We start from the raw sequence: 23127 nt of genomic DNA, 5'->3' as shown, positions 1-23127 counted from the left end.
CGATTGTCAGAAAGCGTTCGACAGCATTAAGGAATATCTGCTCGAACCACCCATTTTGTCTCCTCCGGTGGAAGGAAGACCTTTGATAATGTACTTAACCTTCTTAGAAGATTCCATGGGTTGTGTCCATGGACAGCAAGACGAGACAAAAAGAAAGGAGCATGCCATCTACTACCTGAGCAAGAAATTCACTGACTATGAATCCCGCTACTCCATGCTTGAGAAAACCTGTTGTGCTTTGGCCTGGGCTGCCAAGCGTCTCCGCCAGTACAAGATTAGACATACTACTTGTTTGATCTCCCATATGGATCCAATCAAGTACATCTTTGAGAAGCCTGCTTTAACTGGGAGAATTTCCCGTTGGCAGTTGTTGTTATCAGAATATGACATTGAGTATCACGCACAGAAAGCTGTGAAAGGAAGCATTCTAGCTGAACACCTGGCTCACCACCCACTCAATGGTCATGAATCAACCAGTTTTGACTTTCCAGATGAGGACGTCATGCACCTCAAGATGAAAGATTGCGACGAGCCACTACCTGACGAAGGACCTGAGATAGGATCCCAGTGGGGCTTGATTTTTGATGGATCTGTCAATTCTTATAGACGAGGAATTGGGGCAATCATTGTTACCCCTCGAGGTACCCATAATCCATTTACCACCACATTAACTTTCAAATGCACAAACAACGAGGCCGAATATGAAACTTGCATCATGGGTCTCGAAGAAGCCGTGGATCTAAGAATTAAACACTTGGATGTATACGGAGATTCTGCTTTGGTCATTAATCAAATCAAAGGAGAATGGGAAACACGCCAACCAGGGCTAATTCCTTATAAAGACTACGCGATAAGATTGTTATCATTCTTCGTTAGGGTAGATTTTCATCATATTCCTCGTGAAGAAAATAACTTGGCTGATGCATTAGCCACACTCTCTTCCATGATTAGGATAAATCATTGGAATGACATTCCTCGGATCGATGTTATGCGCTTGGATAGGCCCACTCATGTTTTTACAGTAGAATCAATCATCAACGACAAACCATGGTATCACGACATCAAAAACTTTCTTCAAAGACAAGAGTACCCTCTTGGGGCGTCAAAGAAAGATAGAAAGACTTTGAGGAAGTTAGCTAGAAGATTCTTCCTGAATGAAGATGTTCTGTACACGAGAAATTTCGACATGGTCCTGCTCAGATTCATTGACAAGAAAGAAGCAGAAATACTCATGAGAGAAATACATGGAGGTTCCTTTGGTACTCATGCCAATGGACACACCATGACAAGGAAAATACTGAGAGCAGGATATTATTGGCTGACAATGGAGTCAGATTTCTACCAGTATGCAAAGAGGTGTCACAAGTACCAGATCTACGCCGATAGAATTCACGTGCCACCATCTCTTCTCAATATACTCTCTTCCCCTTGGCCTTTCTCCATGTGGGGAATCGACATGATTGGAATGATCGAGCCGAAAGCGTCCAACGGACATCGCTTCATCTTTGTAGCCATTGACTACTTCACCAAGTGGGTCGAAGCAGCTTCGTATGCAAACGTCACAAGACAAGTCATCGTCAGGTTTATCAAGAATCACATCATCTGTCGCTACGGTGTTCCTAGCAAGATAATCATTGACAATGGGCCAAATTTGAATAACAAAATGATGAAGGAGCTTTGTGAAGAATTCAAGATTAAACATCACAACTCATCTCCTTATAGACCAAAGATGAATGGAGCTGTAGAAGCAGCTAACAAAAATATCAAGAAAATCATTCAGAAAATGGTCATCACTTACAATGATTGGCATGAAATGCTCCCGTTTGCTCTTCATGGTTACCGTACATTTGTACGTAGTTCGACTGGAGAAACTCCTTTCTCCCTTGTATATGGCATGGAGGCAGTCCTACCCATAGAGGTTGAGATCCCATCAATGAGAGTCTTGATGGATGAAAAATTAACAGAAGCCGAGTGGTGTCAAAGCAGATTCGACGAGTTGAGCTTAATTGAAGAAAAGCGCATGACAGCTTTATGCCACGGACAACTATATCAACAAAGAATGTAGAAAGCTTTCAAAAAAAAGGTTCGACCTCGCAAAATCAAAGAAGGCGACCTTGTACTCAAAAAGATTCAATCTTTTCTCACAGATTCGAGAGGGAAATGGACTCCCAATTATGACGGCCCATACGTGGTCAAGAGAGCTTTCTCAGGAGGAGCCTTAATACTCACAACTATGGATGGAGAAGAATTCACCCGTCTTGTGAACATCGACGCAATCAAGAAATAATTCGCCTAAATAAACAAAAAAAAACAACTCGCTAAGTTGAAAACTCGCAAAGAGCGACTTAGGCAAAAAAGAGCGTCTCGGTGAATCGAAAACCCGAAAGGGCGATTCAGGCAAAAGTTAGAGACATAAAAATATATAATCAATCCCCGTAGACTTAAAACACGAAAGGGGTAGTTTACGCAAAAGTTAGGGATATATGGCAAGTAACTGTGTTCAGGACAAACTTGATCATTCAAAATCCATAGCAGAGTATTCATCATCGGTAGGTCATCTTCTACGAAGCATGAATATAGCGCAGTTTAGAGTGGAAGGGAAAGAGAACGGTCGTCACGTTTCATCGTAGCCCTTTTCCCGAAAATTACCAATTTCCAAATATGTAAATACTCCATGGGATCAAGCGCTTGGCTGATTACCATTCCATAAATAATAATTCGAGCCTTGTGCCTTTTCTTTGCAATCAAGTCTTATTCAGTTTCTTGAAATGTGTTTTAAGTTTAAACAATCATTTTCTTGAAACAAATGTTTTCATAAAATAAAATGAATTTACTTGCAAAAATAAAGGTGAAATTTCTTTCTAAGGTTTACATACAATAGGAAGAATGCAAACAGTTGCTCTAAGAACGGTTGAGACTCCGGGAACAAATTTTCCCATGAGATCTCTTTGCGAACATCTCCCAATGATGGATCATCACTTCAATTCATGTCAAACAGCGGGCAACTGGTAGCCAGTCATCCCCAACGAAGTGCAAACTGCAAGTAGTAAACATCTTCTGATCAACAAAGATTCAAGTCGTACCATAGGATTATACATCCGCGACAATTCTATTCACATTCACTTTACATTTTATAATCATCATATTCATGCATACTTTTCACATCATAATTGCATAGTTAGCATAGTCTAGTTAGGCTTTGATCATGTTAGTGCCCGAGTCACTTGGGCATATATTCAAGCTTCCCCTGCGAAGTCGTGAAAGGGTTTTTCTTCTTAAGAAAGAAAGTCCATACACCCGAATTTCCCAAGAGGTTAACAAATGGTGGTCTTCCAAAGGAAGATAGTTTGTTTACTTTAGGAAATCCCCAGCAAGTCAACAAATATATATCTTCTTCAAATAAGATAGTTTGTTCACTTTTGGAATTCCCCAACCGGGATTCTCCCGCAGAGCGATACTCGGCAATCTTTTTTCAAATAAGATAGTTTATTTCGCGTTGGAATTCCTCACAGAATCGGCAAGCAGGGTTCTTCTCCAAATAGTTCCGATTCCCCGGTAGAATTGACAAATGACGGTTTTCTTCCTGGAAAATGTTTTAACAAATCCCCAGCGGAGTCAGTGAATGACAGTCCTCGTCAAGAAGATAGTTCAGATTTCTCAGCATAAAACAATGAATGACAGTTTTCATCCCAGAAAATAATTTGTTATCCCCCCAGCGGATCGACCAATGATGCTCCTCCTTTGGAAGACAGTTCATCCACTTTCAAGCGAAGTCATTAGCCTCTCAAAAGGACGCAAGATCGTATGATATTCCTTCGAAGATGCCGAGTTGAAAGAAAGCATGATAAAGTTTCTTAGTTACCATCAAAAGATAATCTCTCCGACAAAGTACTAATGACAGATTTGATGAGGGAACGAACCTTTGGAAATTTTCTCTTTATCTGAGATATTGTCCAAATTATAAATGAGACCAGTTCCGCGATTAGACATCCGGATCGAGGGGAGGTTATTACAACTGAACCAGTTTCGAGATACGAACATCCGAAATGAGGGGAGGTTGTTTACATCATTATAACTGAGACCATTTCTGCGATTAGACATCCAAATCGAGGGGAGGTTATTACAACTGAGACCAGTTTCGAGATACAGACATCAGGATCGAGGGGAGGTTGTTCACATTGTCACATCTGAGACCAGTTTCGAGATACAGACATCCGAAACGAGGGGAGGTTGTTCACATTGTCACATCTGAGACCAGTTTTGAGATACAGACATTCGAAACGAGGGGAGGGTGTTTGCCTTTTTCTAAGTATCAATACTTAGTCAAAGAAGATGGATCTCGCATTCTACATTGCCATCCATGCACCAGAATCCACATAACATATTTCTACAGGAGTTTGTCTCTCTATTCTCCGCAGAATGCAACGACAGGATCAAGTCACGCACGAGGATTTCATTATCAATGCAACATCTCAAGGACGCCCAAAATATCAGGCATTCTTTGGTATTTAAGTCTCTTTCACTCAGAAGAGATCGAGATATCAGTCTCTCTCCCTCCAATTGAAACAAACTTAAATAGGGGCATCTTTCATACCCTAATTTTGACCCCCCCCCTGAGATGTCATATTATCAGGCTTTTCATCAGAATCAAAATAGGTACCCAAAGTAGCCAGTTATTCATCTGGTACTTAATCAAGGATGTTCAAGGACAAAAGAGCTCAGGCAAAGGATCAATCAATTGAAGGATTAGTCTCTAATACAATCATAGGACTCAAAAGCTTCATTTTATTCACCTATGATTGATTAGACACCAATCATTTGGACTCAGGTTTGCTTAGTTCACCAATATAGGGTTTTGAGCCCATCAAGGACTAAAATCAGGGATCACATTTGGAAAACCCTAAAAAGCCTCAGGACATCCATCAATTGGTTCAAATATCTTCAATTAGTTCATATGACATTATCCATTAGACATTACACTTCAATTCAAGGTCCACAGTCATCAATTTCATCTAGTCGACAATTAGGGTTTTTGACCTAATTCACCAAGGTAGTTGACTTTTAATCAGGACATGGATCCAAAATTCAAAACATGACTCAATAACTTCTATTACCTCAATATAATCCATTCACATCATTCATTTGAGGAGGAGAGTTTGATCCATCACAAAAGTCCAAGATTTCACTTCAACTGGAAAAAGTCAACTATACAAGATCACCTTTGACTTTTACGATTTTTGGCCAAACCATGACTTTTCAAGATCAATATCATCAATATATGATTATTAAATTCATTTTGCAAAATAAATTCAAGAAAATTCATCAAGGATAAAAAAGTCAGGAATTAGGGTTTTTGAGGGTATTTTGGGAACTCAAAATTTTGCTTATACACTCAAAAATCTCCCAAAATGAAAGTTGTAGATCTTGCAAAATAAAACAACATCTTACAAGGCAACTTTTTTCAAGAAATCAATCATTTAAGAGATTTGGGAATTTTGAAGTTTTAGGTCATAAAAACTTAAAAAATTTCTAAGTGTTTTTAACCTAGTTTTCTTCCAACTTTAGGCCCATTTTTCACAAATTTCCCAAATGATTCTGAAGAAACCCCAAACTAATGAATTGAAGTAGATGTTTAGGACTTTCCAAATTATGCTCAAACTTCTCCAAATTCATTTTGAGCTAGGAGTTATGCTTGTTCAAAGTTGGCCTTATAAGGTAAAATTATAGGTCATGTACAATTTGAAACTTTGCAATTTGGTGCATATGGCCTCACTAATGGATGCTACATGACCCATAACACATCTGCAAACATATCATGCATTCGTTTTCACCATGGCATAAGAATTGAAGGAGATTCCCAAAACAAGAACATGTGATTATGTAATGATTACATTTGAGAAATTTATGACAAATGGTGATTCACCAATTGGAATCTTTCTTGAGCCAATTAGAGAGCTCAACACCTCAAGTTTGTCCCCTGAGATCAGAAAATATCAATGGATGGGGAGCTAGCTCGAAAACACCATCATTGCATTTTGAAGATTCCTTGAATTCCTTCATGGCCAAGAAATCAAAACTACTTCACTAAGCAAGCTCACTCTCTCAAACTACTCTGAGCTCTTTGCCTATAAATATAAGTGCTATCCTCCATATAATACACACTAAAGCAACTCCAATTCTTGATTTCTCTTTCTCTCCCTCATGCTTATGGTTTTTCAAAGTTCTTTGGCAAGAATAATCGATTTCTCCAAACCAGAGCTCTTCTTTAAGAAGTAAGCATTCTAGCATCTTAAAGGGGTTCATTATAGGTTATCCAAGCACCTGGATCACTTCTGTAAGTGGAGAAACCCCATAGTCACTCTCATTTTGGAGCTTAAGCAATTGGAGGTCTATAGAAGAATTCATCAGGTGTCAAACAAATCTAAGCACATCAACATGTTCCTAGAGGTGTAGTGAAGCTATTCAGATGGTCGCAGCCTATCTGTAAGTGCATAATCACTACTTTCTATCTGAAGGATAGAAAAACACTTAGAAAGGGGGGGGGGGGTTTAATAAGTGTAGCTTTAAAACTTGTAAGATAAAAACAATTTGCACAATGATTTTTATCATGGTTCGATGTTAACTAAACTACTCCAGTCCACCCCCTTGGAGTGATTTACCTCACATGAGGATTTAATCCATTAATCACACGAGATTACAATGGTTTTCCACTTAGACAACTTCTAAGTCTTCTAGAGTATACTGATCACAACCTGATCATTCTAGGAACAAACTGCTTAGATACCCTCTAAGACTTTCTAGAGTATACTGATCAACAACCTGGTCACTCTAGTTCTTACAACTTAATGTAAAACAATTCTTTTAAGAGTTACAATGCTTCTTATAAAGTTATTATCACAACTGTGATTTTCTCTTAAGTTTAAGCTTAAATCTCACTAAGATATTACAACAGCAATGTAGTGAGTTTGATGATGAAGTTTGAGAGCTTTTGATTTGAACAGCGTTTGTGCAAGTTGGTTAAGAATTCGTAAATCGTAACCTTGCTTCTCATCAGAACTTCATATTTATAGGCACTTGAGAAGATGACCGTTGGGAGCAATTAATGCTTTGCGTAATCCGTACAGCATTGCATTTAATGTTTCACTCTTTTGTCAACTACCTCGAGCCTTGCTTTCGCTGTGTCTACTGACGTTGCCTTTAATAGCTTCTAACGTTCCTTTTGTCAGTCAGCGTAGCCTGCCATCTTGTACTTGCTTCTGATCTGATGTTTGTGTAAACAACGTTTGAATATCATCAGAGTCAAACAGCTTGGTGCAGAGCATCTTCTTGTCTTCTGACCTTGAAGTGCTTCTGAGCGTGATACCATGAGAACTTCAGTGCTTCTGCTTCTGATCTCAAGTTCTTCTGATGCTTCCATAGACCCATGTTCTGATTCTGCTTGACCATCTTCTGATGTCTTGCCAGGCCATGTTCTGATGTTGCATGCTGAACCTTCAGAGTCAGTGCTTCTTGCGCTGATTTTGTGCACTCATTATATAATTCCTGAAATGGAAATTGCATAGTATTAGAGTACCACATTATCTCATACAAAATTCATATGCTTGTTATCATCAAAACTAAGAATATTGATCAGAACAAATCTTGTTCTAACACCATCCTCACTTGGAGATAAAATAGAAGGGGTTGGGTAGAACAATACTGAGGCATTCAAGGTGCAATACTTTCCATCCTCACTTTCCATATTCAGTTAGCATCGCTAAATCCCAAGGAAGCTTTTAGGATCATTCATACAAGCCCAGGTGCTCTCTATCATTCTCACGACCTCCATTTTCAGAGGTATTTTTTTCAAACTCTAACCCACTTATTCAAGTACTCTTTCTCATATATCTCGATAACAGTTTGTTCAGCATCACTAGAGGATCAAAAGCCTTCTACTCTCATACATTTATTCATCAACATCATCATTTAATTTTATTTTTGAATTTTAGGGTTCTTCACGTATTTGTTTAATTCAGTAGATATAGTCAATATAAATTTATGTTAGTTATATATCTAGAATCGTGAGTAAATTTAGAACAAGTTTGTTGTTTACACTTTGGTCATTGGTTGAGAATTGAGAAATCTGGAAATTCAAAAATCCAAAAGCTAGAGGTTGAAGATGACAATGGTGGTGGCGCGTAGAAATTCAAATCTCTGGGCAAGGTTTATTTTATTTTGAATAGTATGCGTTTTATAAATGAATTCATCGTTTGCCCTAGTGGTCTCACATGCGCTCTTAGTCTCCTCATGCCTCTAGTCTGGGGTTCGAATCCCATTCGCCCCAGACTTTTTGGTCCTTTTATTTTTCAAACATTTCTAACTCATTTTTGAAACAAAACCAACTGCGCGTGTGTTATAGTCACCAACTGTGGCCTGGCCCAGTGGTATTATTTTGAGTGTGTGACCATAAGGGCATGGGTTCAAACCATGGTGAGGCCAAAACATTATTTTTTATCACTTTTCCTCTTCATTTTCTTCACAACTTCACACAATTAATTCACTTATCAAATTAAATCATTTTAACTTCATTTTTCACACACTTGTCAATTAATATATCTATTTTATGAATAATCAAAAAAATCACAAAAATATTATTTATTTCATTTATTTTTATTAGGTTTAAAATGGTTTATTTTTAGTGTTTTCTTAATACTTCAAATATTATTTTCATTTTGTTTTTTAACCTAATTATTGTATGAATAATATTATGGTAAAACCCTAATCATTTAGGTCTTAATAAGGTATAGACTTTGTCTTTACCCTAATTAAGTTGACATTTGTCAATTTTCAAAACTGTTTTCAATCCCCGATCAAGCGGACGATCCAGGTTTTCAGACAACAAAACCTTGTATCATTTCAATCATCCTCCAACTTTTTTTTATAAACAGAAAATCATTTCTTTGGACCTCTAATAGAGTGTAAGTCCCAACCCCTTTTTATTTTATACAGTCAATAAAATTGTTTCAAACAGTATTTCATTTTCAAATGTTTTTTTTTATATAAACAGAAAACCATTTCTTTGGGCCTCTAATAAAGTGTAAGTCCCATCCATCCCCTTCTTTTTCTTTCTTATATTCAATTAATTCTTTTCAAATAACTGTTTTCATCACAGTCAACCAGTACTATAAAGTACTGGGCCTCTATTAGAGTGTAAGTACCAGCATCTTTTTTTAGTTTATTTTCCAAAACTGTATTTACAAAATCCTCTTTCTATTTTCAAAACATTCTTCTGGTATTTGAAGGGCATTATTCCCGGTGAAACTCTTCAGATACCTATGTGACCTTTGTCCATCTTCACTTCTTCTGTTTTCAAAAACCTTTAGTTGTTTATAATAAATATTCAACTGTCATCAATAAAATTGTTGGTAAGACTTTATACATACATCTTCAAAGGCCTCCACTCCATCCAGGTTAGGCTTTACAAGCTTTCAATTTACAATCTTCATGTAAATTACTATCAAATATAAATTGTTATATATATTGTTAAGAACTACGTCTGAGTGCAAACCCTAGGACAGTTAAACCATATATATATATATATATATATATATATATATATATATATATATATATATATATATATATATTATAGGACTATGGCCTAGGATCGAGAATGTCTTCCCATTGAAGGCTCTTTCCTAATTAGAGATCTTTAGTTCAAACCCTCAAGATGAATTATTCCCGGTGAAACATCTTGAAAAAAGCCTTAGAACCCAAAATAGGACACATCCACCCAAGAGGAATTATTCCCGGTGAAACCTCTTACCCATTTGCTTAGAGCCAAAATAAGTTCAAAAACCACATAGCTCTCTCTTGTGCTATAACAAGGACCCTCGATGACCCTCGATTGGCCTCCTCATGGGCTTTGTACAAGGACCCACAGGCTTCTTAAAAGCATTCCTAGCTTCCTCTTGAGCTTGTATACAAGGACCCATCAGGTTTCTTATAAACATAGGAACAAGTCTTTAGTCACCTTTTAGCCTATCTTGGTGAGTTTCTTCCACTCTCTAAACCAAACTTTAAACAAGCTAAGATTCTCTCAATCTCACATTGAGTACACCTTTTGGAATGAGAGACATGGACAGTCTCTGTCACCCTTATCTTCATTAATCTTCCTTAGCAGAATCTAGGATCCATATTTGTTTATCCTTGGTCAGTGTCAGCCTCAACCTCGGGTCTCATACAAGGTATGAAATAATGACTTCCCCAGTTAAGAGTCAGCCACAATTCTGGGCTTTGTACAGAACACCAAACAAAAATCCATCAAATAAATACTCTCCAGCTAGAGTCAGCCTCAATTCCGGGCTTCGTACAGAACACAAAAACTTCTTAGCGTAAGTCAATCCCCAGTAGAGTTATCTCCCAGGGTCAATAAAACAATAAATCAATCAAAAGCCTCAAGCTTGGGCCTCATTCAAGCCAGCTAAAAATAAATTCTTTCAAACAATAGATAGACATAGCTCATCTTCATAGGTAGGTATTTCTCCTATATCGCCACAAACAAACAATCATTTCAAACAAACAATCATTTCAAACATTCTCCCTTAGGATTCGTGAAAGGCATGATCTGGCCACATCCCAGACTTGTACAACTTTCCCTAATTTGGTTGAGAATCTTTCATTTCAGAGGCATGTCGGCTGTCATACTTGATCGACCAAGTAGGCTCCCTCTCTTAATGAAACATTTTAGCTTTTCTGTCACTTTAAGAATTTTTGTGGTGGAATAGTAGAAATATCTCTCTGTAAAGATGATTTCATGTCTCTTTACTGTAAACAGAGATTTAATTTAAGCTTCAACCTTGAGCTTCAAGCAAGGCACCAAAAATCATTAAAATCCTTAATTAGTTCTCCAAACTACAAAAAGCTCTGACTTCCATTAGGGATATGTAGGCATGTGGTTCACAAGGAATCTCAGCGAGCTAATAAAATACCAAAAATAGCCAGTCTGTCTGTCTTATTCAATTTAATTCTCTCTCCTAACACAAAGGAGAAAGTTTCCCAATAATAAGCAACAATCACAAACACATAGACCCATAGAAGGTTCCCATAGAGTACTACGGATATGTAGGGTGCTTAAACTCTTCCCTATATATAACCGACCACCCGGACTCCAGAATTTCTAGTCTAGGTGAATCCCCACACTTAGCAAACTCCTAGGGTTTATTTGAGATCTTTTTCCCCTTTCCTACTCGTATTATAATTAAAAAGTTCGTGTGATATCGTAGGAAGAACTGAAACAAAATTCATCCCGCCACGGGTGCTTCCTCCTTCCAAATTTCGCGTGAAGGGTCTAGCGTGCCGTCCTCCCAAGTGAAACGTGGAGGTAAAGAAAACGACACCATAATATTATCTTTGGAACCTCTAATGCTACACTTGGAAATGAGTTTGCTAAGTCTATGCAGGCTGAGTTCGAGATGAGCATGATGGGAGAACTCAAGTACTTTCTTGGGATTCAAATCAATCAAACTTCTGATGGAACATATGTTCATCAAACGAAGTGTGTGAAAGAACTTCAGAAGAGGTTTAATCTTTCTGAAAGCAAAGAAGCCAAAACTCCTATGCATCCAACGTGTGTCCTAGGTAAGGATGAGGTAAGTAAGAAGGTAGATCAGAAGCTCTACAGAGGTATGATTGGATCTCTCTTATATCTTACTTCTTCTAGACCTGATATTCTATTCAGTGTTTGTCTGTGTGCAAGATTCCAATCAGATCCTAGAGAATCTCACTTAACAACTTTTAAGAGAATTTTGAGGTATCTGAAATATACTACTAATGTTAGTTTAGTCTACAGAAGATTTGAAGATTACAACTTAGTAGGATTCTGTGATGCTGAGTACGCTGGAGATAGATGTAGGATACCATTACCCTATCTACAACAGAAGCAGAATATGTTACTGCTGCTGGGTGTAGCACACAGATGCTCTGGATGAAGAGTCAGTTAGAAGATTATCAGATTTATGAGAGTAACATTCATATCTTCTGTGATAATACTTCTGCTATCTATTTATCTAAGAATCCAATCTTACATTCCATAGCTAAACATATTGAGATTAAACATCATTTCATTAGTGACTATGTTCAGAAGGGTGTTCTTTCTTTAAACTTTGTGGATACATACCATCAATGGGCTGATATCTTTACAAAACCCCTTGCTGAAGATAGGTTTAAGTTCATTCTGAAGAATATCAGTGTGGATTTATGCCCAGAATGAGAAGATGAGAAGTTCTGACGTATGGATTAGTTCTGAAATGATTTTGTTTTATCTTCTTATAAGAAGTTCTGATATTGATCAATTAGAAGTTCTGAATTTGTTGTTTCTAACGTTTCATTATCTAAGTTAATTCAGAATCTCTTTTAAAGTAAAACAGCTGTCACAGCTATTCCAGAAGATGAACACGTGTTCACTTTTTCTGGACAAGCATGCGTGTAGTTGAAGAGATGTCGCCCTAGGTAACTGTGCAAATCATTTCAAATACTATGTTATCTCTCCTAACGTCACTTTTCATTAAATGCATTTCCTTTTCATTCTTAAACCTTATTCATTCAAACATGTATTGCATTTCATTTCAAATCCGTCTCTATATAAACACATCTCCATAACAATTCATCTCTTTACTTTCTCTCTCTTCATTCATCGTATCTTTCGTTCATCTCTCTCTCTCTCTCTTTCGTTTTTGCATAAACCCTAGTTTCTAAACCGAATCTCAGAGTGACTTCATGCTTTCATCTTCAAGTACTCAAAATAAAATGTCTTCTGCACATCTTGTTCAACACAAATATGGCTACGCTCCCTTGAAGACTTGTTTTGTTCCTTCAAATGAACTAGAAGTTCTCTGTGAAACAATGGTAGTTTTTGAAAATATGTGGGAACATGATTTCAAAACAAAGGCTGCAATGCTGGTACAAGGTTGGTCGAACTACTTTGAAAGACTGGTTGGACCAGTTTATCCTCTTTTGGTTAAGGATTTCTGGGCTCATGCAACAGTTACTCCAACAGCTATCATCTCCTTCGTGTTAGGACATGAAGTTGTTGTGACCAGGAAGATGATCGGGAAGTTGTATGGTCTCGATGATACAGAAGGAATCTCAAGTGCTCTTCTTGGAAGAGCTAATTGGCATGAAGTTGATAAAGAATTATTTTCCTTTAGTTCTGCATCTCATCTCACTACTTCTTTGAAGCCTTCTTATAGAGTTTGGGCTGAGATTATTCTGGGAACTCTCTACCATAGAAAGCCATCTCTTGCTGCTACATATATAAATCAGGATCATAAGTATGTTATTTTCTGCATTGGAAAAGGTATACAAGTTAATCTCTCAAGCATACTCTTTCAACATTTGAAGACAAATATTGAAGAGTCAAGAGATGAAGAACACAAGAAGAATCCTAATTTCAAAAAGACTTCCATCCCTCTCGCCAGAATGATATCAAACATTCTGGTAGAATGAGATTTGATGGATCTTCTGAGAGCCGTTGGTTCACCCAAGTTCTTAACTATCATTCAAGGACATATTCTGAATGCTTTTAATTTACAAAGAATGCAGCTGATTGAAAAGGTAACTTCTACTCCAAGAATATTTCCAAATATTCTAACTAGAAGGACTCCTGTTGTGAGTTTCTCTCACATGTTCAAAGAAGAGCTAGACAAGTCTGTCAAACGCTATTTGAAGTCATGTGTCAAAGCTCAATCTTCTGTTGATCTTGCGTGGATTCGAGGAAGAAATATTCCATCTCTTGATGAGTTGAGAAGGAAAGATAAGAAGAAGAAGGAAAAGAAACTGAAGAGAAAAGCTTTAGAAGCAGGACCTGATGCTAAGAAGAAGAAGAATCCTATTGATCCTCTCAAAGCACTATCTGATGAACGCCTTAAAAAGCGTCTTAATAGAGCTTTTCGTGCAGATTATCCCACCTATTCTTCTCAGAAAAAGCCTCCTCCTTTTGAACCCCATATCTCTTTCCCCTTTCCAAACAGTTTCCAACCACCTCCTTTTACACTAATTCTTAACCCTCAACCACTAAATGCCATTCCTCCAACACCTTCTAAAAATTCATCTTCATCTACCTTCACCACAGAATCTCCACCTTCTTTAACCCATTCTTTACCATCAAGAAAATCCAATCCCTATTGCCTTTTGTACCCTGACTATCGTTTCACCTTTAATCCTCCTAAACCCTCCATTGATATCTGCTTTAACTTGTTCAATCTTAAGTTTAGAACAAGGATGGAAACTTTGAGAGCTGCTCATGACTCCAAGTTGGATCATGCTACTATTCGAGGCTTATGGAATATCTTTAGAAAGGATTTTTCAGTTTGATGCTATGAACATCCAAAAGCGATGCTTGGCTGAAATATCTGGTTCTCCTGGTTGTTTCTTAGAAGCTGATGATGGTAGGTACTATCATCCTATCAGAAATTGGAGACCTCTTGAGGGGAAGAAGTTTGTAGATGAGCTAGAAGATGAACCATGCCTAACAATGGTCGTGTAGAAGCCCCCATATTCTGTTCTGACTGGATATTTTCAGTCGTTATTCAACTGGCTAAGGGAGAATCCCTCAAAGAAAGTACCAGATATGGTATATCCAACTGTTGAATATCCATTAGAAGTTCCTGCTCCTGCACCTCCAAGGAATCTGGCTGAGATTCTTTAGGCTCTTGAGAATGAAGATTTTGATCTTCCTGTTCCAGAATATGCTGAAGATGCTTCTATGTCAGAAGCTGATGCTGAGAATCAAGATGCTGAGAATTATCCTGCTAAGAAACTTCCTGTTCAGGAAAATCACGACGATGTTCTCATGTCAGATGTTGCTGTTGAGAATGCTATTCCTCTGAACGATAGCTGTGAAGCTTCTTCCGCTGTACCTTCTGTTCTAGTGAACACTATAAAGGCTCTTCAACAAAACCAAGCTGATCTTGCTTCTCGTTTGGATAAGCATGAGGAAACTCATAAGGAGTTCAGAACCTTTATGAAGTAGCAGTCTGAAAGCACTTCTAAGATTCAAAACCTTCTGGCCCTACTAGTTTCTATGCTAGGCTAGTCGTTGTCTTTTGGTCTTAGATGTTTTCTTTTGTTTTTGCATCTGTTTCCTTGCATCTGCTTGTATCTTCTGAAATTTTGTTGAATCAATGAAATATTATTTTCTTCTCTCATATTGTTTGTTTTTCATCTGAATCTTTTAAATACTTTTTGATGTTATGACAAAAAGGGGGAGAAACATGATAATTGGTTTAATTTATATTATCAGTTGCTGGGATTAAGTCTCAACATTCCTAACAATATTTGCAAGTTCTATGTTGTTAAGATTCTTTGCAGGATTTGAATAAGAAGCAAATACATGAAGAATATCATATTCAAGAAGCAAAGCATGTTCTTAGAATTTGAAGCAAGCTTAGTGCTGTGAAGCTTCAAGATCAGAAGCAAGAAGGAAGAATGTTCTGATATTCTCGTGGAAGAAAATGCTCTAATACATTCTCTTCTCTCATATGTTCTGATACACATTCTGTTTAAGAACTTACTAGAGTTTTAGCTCTGATACATGTTCCTTCTTAAAAGAATGTTTCTGACTCATTCATGCTCTAACTTTTGTCGTATAGTTTGTTCTGAAACATTTCAGGATGTAAAGATGCTCTGATGATGCTCGAATACATTAAGAATGTTCTGATACAATCAAGCATGATATGAGTCAAGAAGAAATTCAAAGCTCTGAAGCTGTCCAATGGAAGCAAGAAGTAGAAGCTCTGAATGTTCTGAAGTTCTAGGCAAATGTGAACGTCTCGACTGAAATGGAAAATACTCAGGGAAGTCTTTTATTTATAAATTCTTCTAGTATTTATTTCAGGGGGAGATTTTTAATCTCAGGGGGAGACATATTCACACACTATGTTTATATGCTTATGCTATAACTGTGTAATTGTCTTTAGTCATCTGAAATTCTGATTGCAAATTCATATCAATTATATATGTTTTTGTCATCATCAAAAAGGGGGAGATTGTTAGAACAAGATTTTTTCTGATCATATTCTTAGTTTTGACAATAACATTATATATGAGTTTTGTATAAGACAATGTGGTACTCTAATCCTATGCATTTTCCATTTCAGGAAATATATAAAGAGTATGCACAAATTCAGCGCAAGAAGCACTGACTCAGAAGGTTCAAGTATGCAACATCAGAACATGCTCTCGCAAGACATCAGAAGATGGTCAAGCAGAATCAGAACATGGTCTATGAAGCATCAGAAGAACTTGAGTTCAGAAGCAGAAGCACTGAAGTTCTCATGGTATCACGCTAGAAGCACTTCAAGGTCAGAAGACAAGAAGATGCTCTGCACCAAGCTGAATGACTCTGATATTCAAACATTGTATCTAAAAAGATCAGATCAGAAGCAAGTACAAGATGACAGGCTACGCTGACTGACAAAAGGAATGTTAGAAGCTACTAAAGGCAAAGTCAGTTAAAGCAGGAAAAGCAAGGCTCGAGGTAGTTGACAAAAGAGTGAAACATTAAATGCAATGCGTTACGGATCACGCAACGCATTAAATGCTCCCAACGGTCATCTTATCATAACGCCTATAAATAGAAGTTCTGATGAGAAGCTGAACACAACACTTTCATGCAAAATACAGAAACGTTGTCAATTTAAAAAGCTCTCAAACTTCATCTTCAACCTCACATTACATTTGTAATATCTTAGTGAGATTAAGCTTATAACTTAAGAGAAATATCACAGTTGTGAATATAGCTTATTAAGAAGCATTGTAAAACTCTTGTAAGAATTTGTTTACATTCATTTGTAAAGGAACTAGAGAAGATCAAGTTGTGATCGGATTCTCTAGAAGTCTTAGAAGGTATCTAAGCATTGATTTCCTAGAGTGATCAAGTTGTGATTAGAATACTCTAGAAGACTTAGAAGGTATCTAAGTGGAAAACCATTATAATCAAGGTTGATTAATGGATTAAATCCTCAGGTGAGGTAAGTCACTCTAAGGGGGTGGACAGGAGTATTTTCGTTAACAACGAACCAGGATAAAAATCATTGTGCAATTGTTTTTATCTTAAAAGTTTTTAAAGTTACACTTATTCAAACCCCCCATTTCTAAGTGTTTTTCTATCCTTCACTCTTAATTGCTTAGCTCACTTTGTTTGTTTTGAAATGTTTGAAAAAGGTGTCGTAAGAATATATAGTGTTACTGAGAGGATTCGAACTCATGAACGCGACATACTGCATGCATGGGTTACCAATTGGACTTCAAATTGTATTTGTTTGTAGTAGCAACCTGATTCAATAAATAAAGAAAAACATGCTTAATGCCAAATTCAAATCGAAAGTCAAAAGGGGCCCCACTCTGCGCGTGTGCACCACTTAGAATTGGGGAGAGAAAACTGGTTTGTTGACTAGCCAATGATCTGCGCCCGCGTGTACATGAGGGGACCAAGAGTACTGTTCATCATCTTCTTTCTTGGTACCTGCGGATTCAGCCACGCATTTAGCTTTGCATTTACCTGCGATTTTCACATCGAATTTATGGACTCATGGAAACTTGCAAAATAACGAACAAACAGAACAAAAGACGACCCAGATTCCCTATTCAAGACGCCATGAGTTTAATGATGTGATTAGTTTGGTTCGATAATGGCTGTAACCATCAAAATGTGAGTGTTGCTCTCTTGTTCCCTAACAATGGCATGTCTTAGTTTAAGGCTTAAAGCTCCATGTTAATGGCTCCATCTTGCTCTAAACATCACCAGGAACTCACACATATGAACAAATTTCATTAAAACACAAGATTATACGTAATATGAAATTTTAAAATTATGAGAGATATGTGCAACGTGAAGCAGGGGTTCTAAGCATTATGGGAGGCCATGAAGCAAGTAAACTTACTAAATGATACCTCAGGAGAAAGATTGGATGGTTTAGAAGTTTTGAAATTGCTTGAGGAAGGCTCACGAAAATTCAACTTTTCTTTGATGGTTTTGGCCCTTTGAAACCTTGCCCTCTTCTCCTATTTTTCGTGCCCTTGATGCTGCAAATGTTGTGCTTATATAGCTCGAGCAATTAGGGTTGGAAATAATGGCTTGAATCATGAGATTGGTGAGAAAAAATATTTGAAGAGATTTGATTGGAAAATCAACATAAAACCTTCTATAATTGACTCAATATTCCTTTAATCAAAATATTTTATTTACTTGAGCCCCAAGAGTAGTTTTGTGATTGAAAAAATCAAATCACTCATTAATATGAATTTATGTTATTTTTCTTTGATTTATATTGAATAAAAATCAAAAATAAATAAAATAAAATTCCAATTCCTTCATCAACTAAATTCCCATGGTTTCTAAGTGCTTATTGGGCTCTTATATGATCCAAAACAAAGTCCCATAATTTAATTCATTATTTTTGGTATTCTACCTAATTTATTTTGCATTTAAATGAGTAAAATTCAAATAAATAAAAATAAAAATTCCAAAAATATGAGAATGGTTTTATAGGTCCTTATTTGGGTCATATGTATGTTTGAAATCCAAAACCTTGACCCATTGGTCCAAAAACACAAAATTATTCAATTAAGGTTTCATGCACTTCTTGAAATTTGACCAACTTGTGCACTTCATATCTCCCTCAATTTTTAAGATATGGAGGAGTTCTAGGACTTTTTGGAAATACCAAGATGTCCTCTAAAAGCTAATTTGGAACATTTTTCCCATTTGAGGATTTTATCTTGAAGATATTACTTCTGACAAAAAACAGCTTTTTGCAAGCTTCCAGAAGGACCTGTAATGTATTGGCTCATATCTCTTATGAGGAAGCATTTATTGACCTTGAGCCCAACATCAAAGTTGTAAATAATGAAATTTAATTGAGAATGAGCATTGGTTGATGTCATACCCTAATTTTGACCCCCTGAGATGTCATATCTTCAAGTTTCTCATCAGATCAAAACAGATACTCAGAACAGTCATTTGTTCATCTGATGCTCAAATCGAGGGTGTTCAAAAACAAAAGAACTCAGGAAAAGGATCAATCAATAGAAGAATTAGTCTCTAATACAACCATCGGACCCAAAAGCTTCATTTTATTCACCTATGATTGATCAGACACCCAGGCATCTGAATTCAGGTTTACTCAGGTCACCAGACTAGGATTTTGAGCCTATCAAGGACTATAATCAGGGATCACATTTGGGAAACCCTAAAAAGCCCCCAAGGTGTCTATCAAAGGCTTCAATCATCTTCAAATGATCCATATAACAACATCCATTGGGCATCACACCCCAATTCAAGATCCACAGTCATCAATTTCATTTGGTCGACAATTAGGGTTTTTGACCTAATTCACCTGGACAATTGACTTTTAATCAGGACATGAACCCAAAACTCAAAACATGGTTCAATAACTTCTATTACCTCAACATAGTCCATACTTATCATTCATTTGAGGAGGAGAACTTGGTTCATCACAAAAGTCCAAAATCTCACTTCATTTGAAAAAGTCAACTATACAGAATCACCTTTGACTTTTAGGGTTTCTAACCAAACCATGACTTTTAAGGATCAATACCATCAATATATGTTTACTAAAGTCATTTGAGCAAAGAAAATCAAGAAAATTCACCAAGGATCAAAAAGTCGGGAATTAGGGTTTTTAAGGGCATTGTGGGAACTCAAAATTTCACCTACACAACTCAAAAAACTTCCAACATGAAAGTTCTAGGTCTTGCAAAATAAAACAACATATTACATAGCAACTTTTTTCAAGAAATCAATCATTTAAGAGATTTGGGAATTTTGAAGTTTTAGGTCATAAAAACTTAGAAATTTTCTAAGTGTTTTTGACCTAGTTTTCTTCCAACTTTGGCCTCATTTTTCACAAATTTTCCAAAGGATTCTGAAGAAACCCCAAACTAATGATTTTAAGTAGATGTTTAGGGATTTCCAAATTATGCTCAACCTTCTCCAAATTCATTTTGAGCTAGGAGTTATGCTTGTTCAAAGATGGCCTCATGAAGTAAAATTATAGGTCATGCATCATTTTGGAACTTTGCAATTTTGTGCATATAGCCTCACTTATGGATGCTACACGACCCATAACATATATGCAAACATGCCATGCATTCATTTTCACCATGGAATGAAGATTGAAAAAGATTCCCAAAACAAGAGCATGTGATTATGTAATGATTACATTTGGGAATTTATGGCAAATTGATGAATCATCAAAGGAATCTTCCCACCAACCAATTAGAGCTCATTCTACATCAGAAATGTTCTCTAAGATCAGATGGAATCAATGGATAGGGAGCTAGCTCAAAAATGCAATGATCACACTGAAGGATAGAAAAACACTTAGAAAGGGGGGGTTTGAATAAGTGTAGTCTAAAAACTTGAACGATAAAAACAATATGCACAGTTATTTTTATCCTGGTTCGTTGTTAACTAAACTACTCCAGTCCACCCCCACGGAGTGACTTACCTCACCTGAGGATTTAATCCACTAATCGCAACAGATTACAATGGTTTTCCACTTAGTCCACGACTAAGTCTTCTAGAGTATCCTGATCACAACTTGATCACTCCAGGAACAAATGCTTAGACACAAGCTAAGACTTTCTTAGAGTATCCTGACCACCACGTGATCACTCTAATTACAACTGCTTAGACACAAGCTAAGACTTCCTAGAGTATCCTGATCAACACTTGATCACTCTAGTTACTTACAAATTAATGTAATCAATTCTAAGAGTATTACAAATGCTTCTGAAAAGCTATAATCACAACAGTGATATTTCTCTTAACGTTTAAGCTTAATCTCACTAATATATTACAACAGCAATGTAGTGAGCTTTGATGAAGATGAAGTTTCTGAGCTTTGAATTTGAACAGCGTTTCAGCAAGTTAATTGTTAGCCAATCGTCAACCTTGCTTCACATCAGAACTTCATATTTATAGGCGTTTGAGAAGATGACCGTTGGGCGCATTTAATGCTTTGCGTATTCCGTACAGCATTGCATTTAATGTTTCACGCTTTTGTCAACTACCTCGAGCCTTGTTCACGCTATGTCTACTGACGTTGCCTTTAATAGCTTCCAACGTTCCTTTTGTCAGTCAGCGTAGCCTGCCACCTGTACTTTCTTCTGATCTGATGTTTGTGAATATAATATTTGAATATCATCAGAGTCAAACAGCTTGGTGCAAAGCATCTTCTTGTCTTCTGACCTTGAAGTGCTTTTGAGCGTGATACCATCAGAACTTCAGTGCTTCTGCTTCTGATCTCAAGTTCTTCTGATGCTTCCATAGACCCATGTTCTGATTCTGCCTTGACCATCTTCTGATGTCTTGCCAGACCATGTTCTGAAGTTGCATGCTGAACCTTCTGAGACAAAGCTTCTGAGCGCTGATTTGTGCATACTCTTTATATATTTCCTGAAATGGAAATTGCAATGTATTAGAGTACCACATTATCTCACACAAAATTCATATCCTTGTTATCATCAAAACTAAGAATATTGATCAGAACAAATCTTGTTCTAACAATCTCCCCCTTTTTGATGATGACAAAAACATATATAAATGATATGAATTTGCGATCAGAAAGAGCAGACGGCTAAAGACAAATTACACAGCTATAGCATAAGCATGTGAATATGTCTCCCCCTGAGATTAAAAATCTCCCCCTGAGATGAATAATCTCCCCCTGAAATAAATACTCGAAGAACTTTAATAATAAAAGACTTCCCTGATTATTTCGGTAGAGACGATCACATAAGCTTCTGTCTTTTGATAATTCATAGCTTCTGACTTCTGCTTCCATTAGACAGCTTCAGAACTTGAATTTCTTTAGATCCCTAGAACACTCACAGCTTCTGATTCCTGCTTCCATTTAGGACAGCTTCAGAACTTGAATTTCTTTGATCTTCAGAACATTCACAGCTTCTGATTCCTGCTTCCATTTAGGACAGCTTCAGAACTTGAATTTCTTTGATCTTCAGAACATTCACAGCTTCTGATTCATGCTTCCATTTAGGACAGCTTCAGAACTTGAGTTTTCTGGATCTTTAGAACATTCACAGCTTCTGATTTCTGCTTCCCTCGGATAGCTTCAGAGCTTTGAATTTCTTCTTACATCACTTCATGCTAGATTGTATCAGAACATTGTTGAATGTACCAGAGCATCATCAGAGCATCTCTACATCCTGAAATGTTACAGAACAAAACTAAACGACAAAAGTCAGCATGAATGAGTTAGAACATAAAATGTGTATCAGAACACAAAATATGTATCAGAGCCATATAAGCCATATAGAATATATCAGATCCAATAGACAATGTATCAGAGCAAATAGACAATGATTTGGATCATATTCTTTTATCAGAATTTCTGATCATTCTTCCTTCTTGCTTCTGATTCTGATGCTTCCTAGCACTCAGCTTGCTTCAAGAATCCAAGAGCTTGATTCATTTTGTTGCTTCTTATGTTGATCTTGAATCTTTGATTCCTGCAACAACACAACTTAAAAACATAGAACTTTGCAAGTTCTGTAAGTAAAGCAACTGATTAAATCAAATCATTTATCACATATTTCTCCCCCTTTTTTGTCATATCATCAAAAACATAAAAGATTCAGATAAAAACAAAAAGAAACACACGGAAGAAAAAGGATGATTTTCATTGAAGTTCAAACAGACAAGTACAGAAGTACACACAGAGAAGGAAGACAAGATGCACAAAACACATGCAGCAAAAGCAAAAACAAAACAACACAGACTCAATCTAAGACGACCCTAGCCTTGACAAGATCTTAGCCAACATCTCTTGAACCCCATTGTTGTGCTCATTCTGCTTCTCTATGATAGCTCTAAACTCAGCATTGACTGAGCTTTGCTCTTCCTGGTTCTTCTGAAGAACTTCCAAAGTCCTTGCAAGACGGGAAGGTTCATTAGAAGAAGCTTCACAGCTTCTATCCACAGGGATGGCATTCTGATCCGCGGCTTCCATAGTCAGATCATTTACAGGATTTTCCTCAACAAGAATGGTTTCATCAACATGATCTTCAACATCTGCTTCTTGCATAGAAGCATCTCCAAAATCT

This window comes from Vicia villosa, linkage group LG2, assembly GCF_029867415.1.
Source record: "Vicia villosa cultivar HV-30 ecotype Madison, WI linkage group LG2, Vvil1.0, whole genome shotgun sequence".
Lineage (NCBI taxonomy): Eukaryota > Viridiplantae > Streptophyta > Magnoliopsida > Fabales > Fabaceae > Vicia > Vicia villosa.
This window is presented reverse-complemented; position numbering follows the sequence as displayed.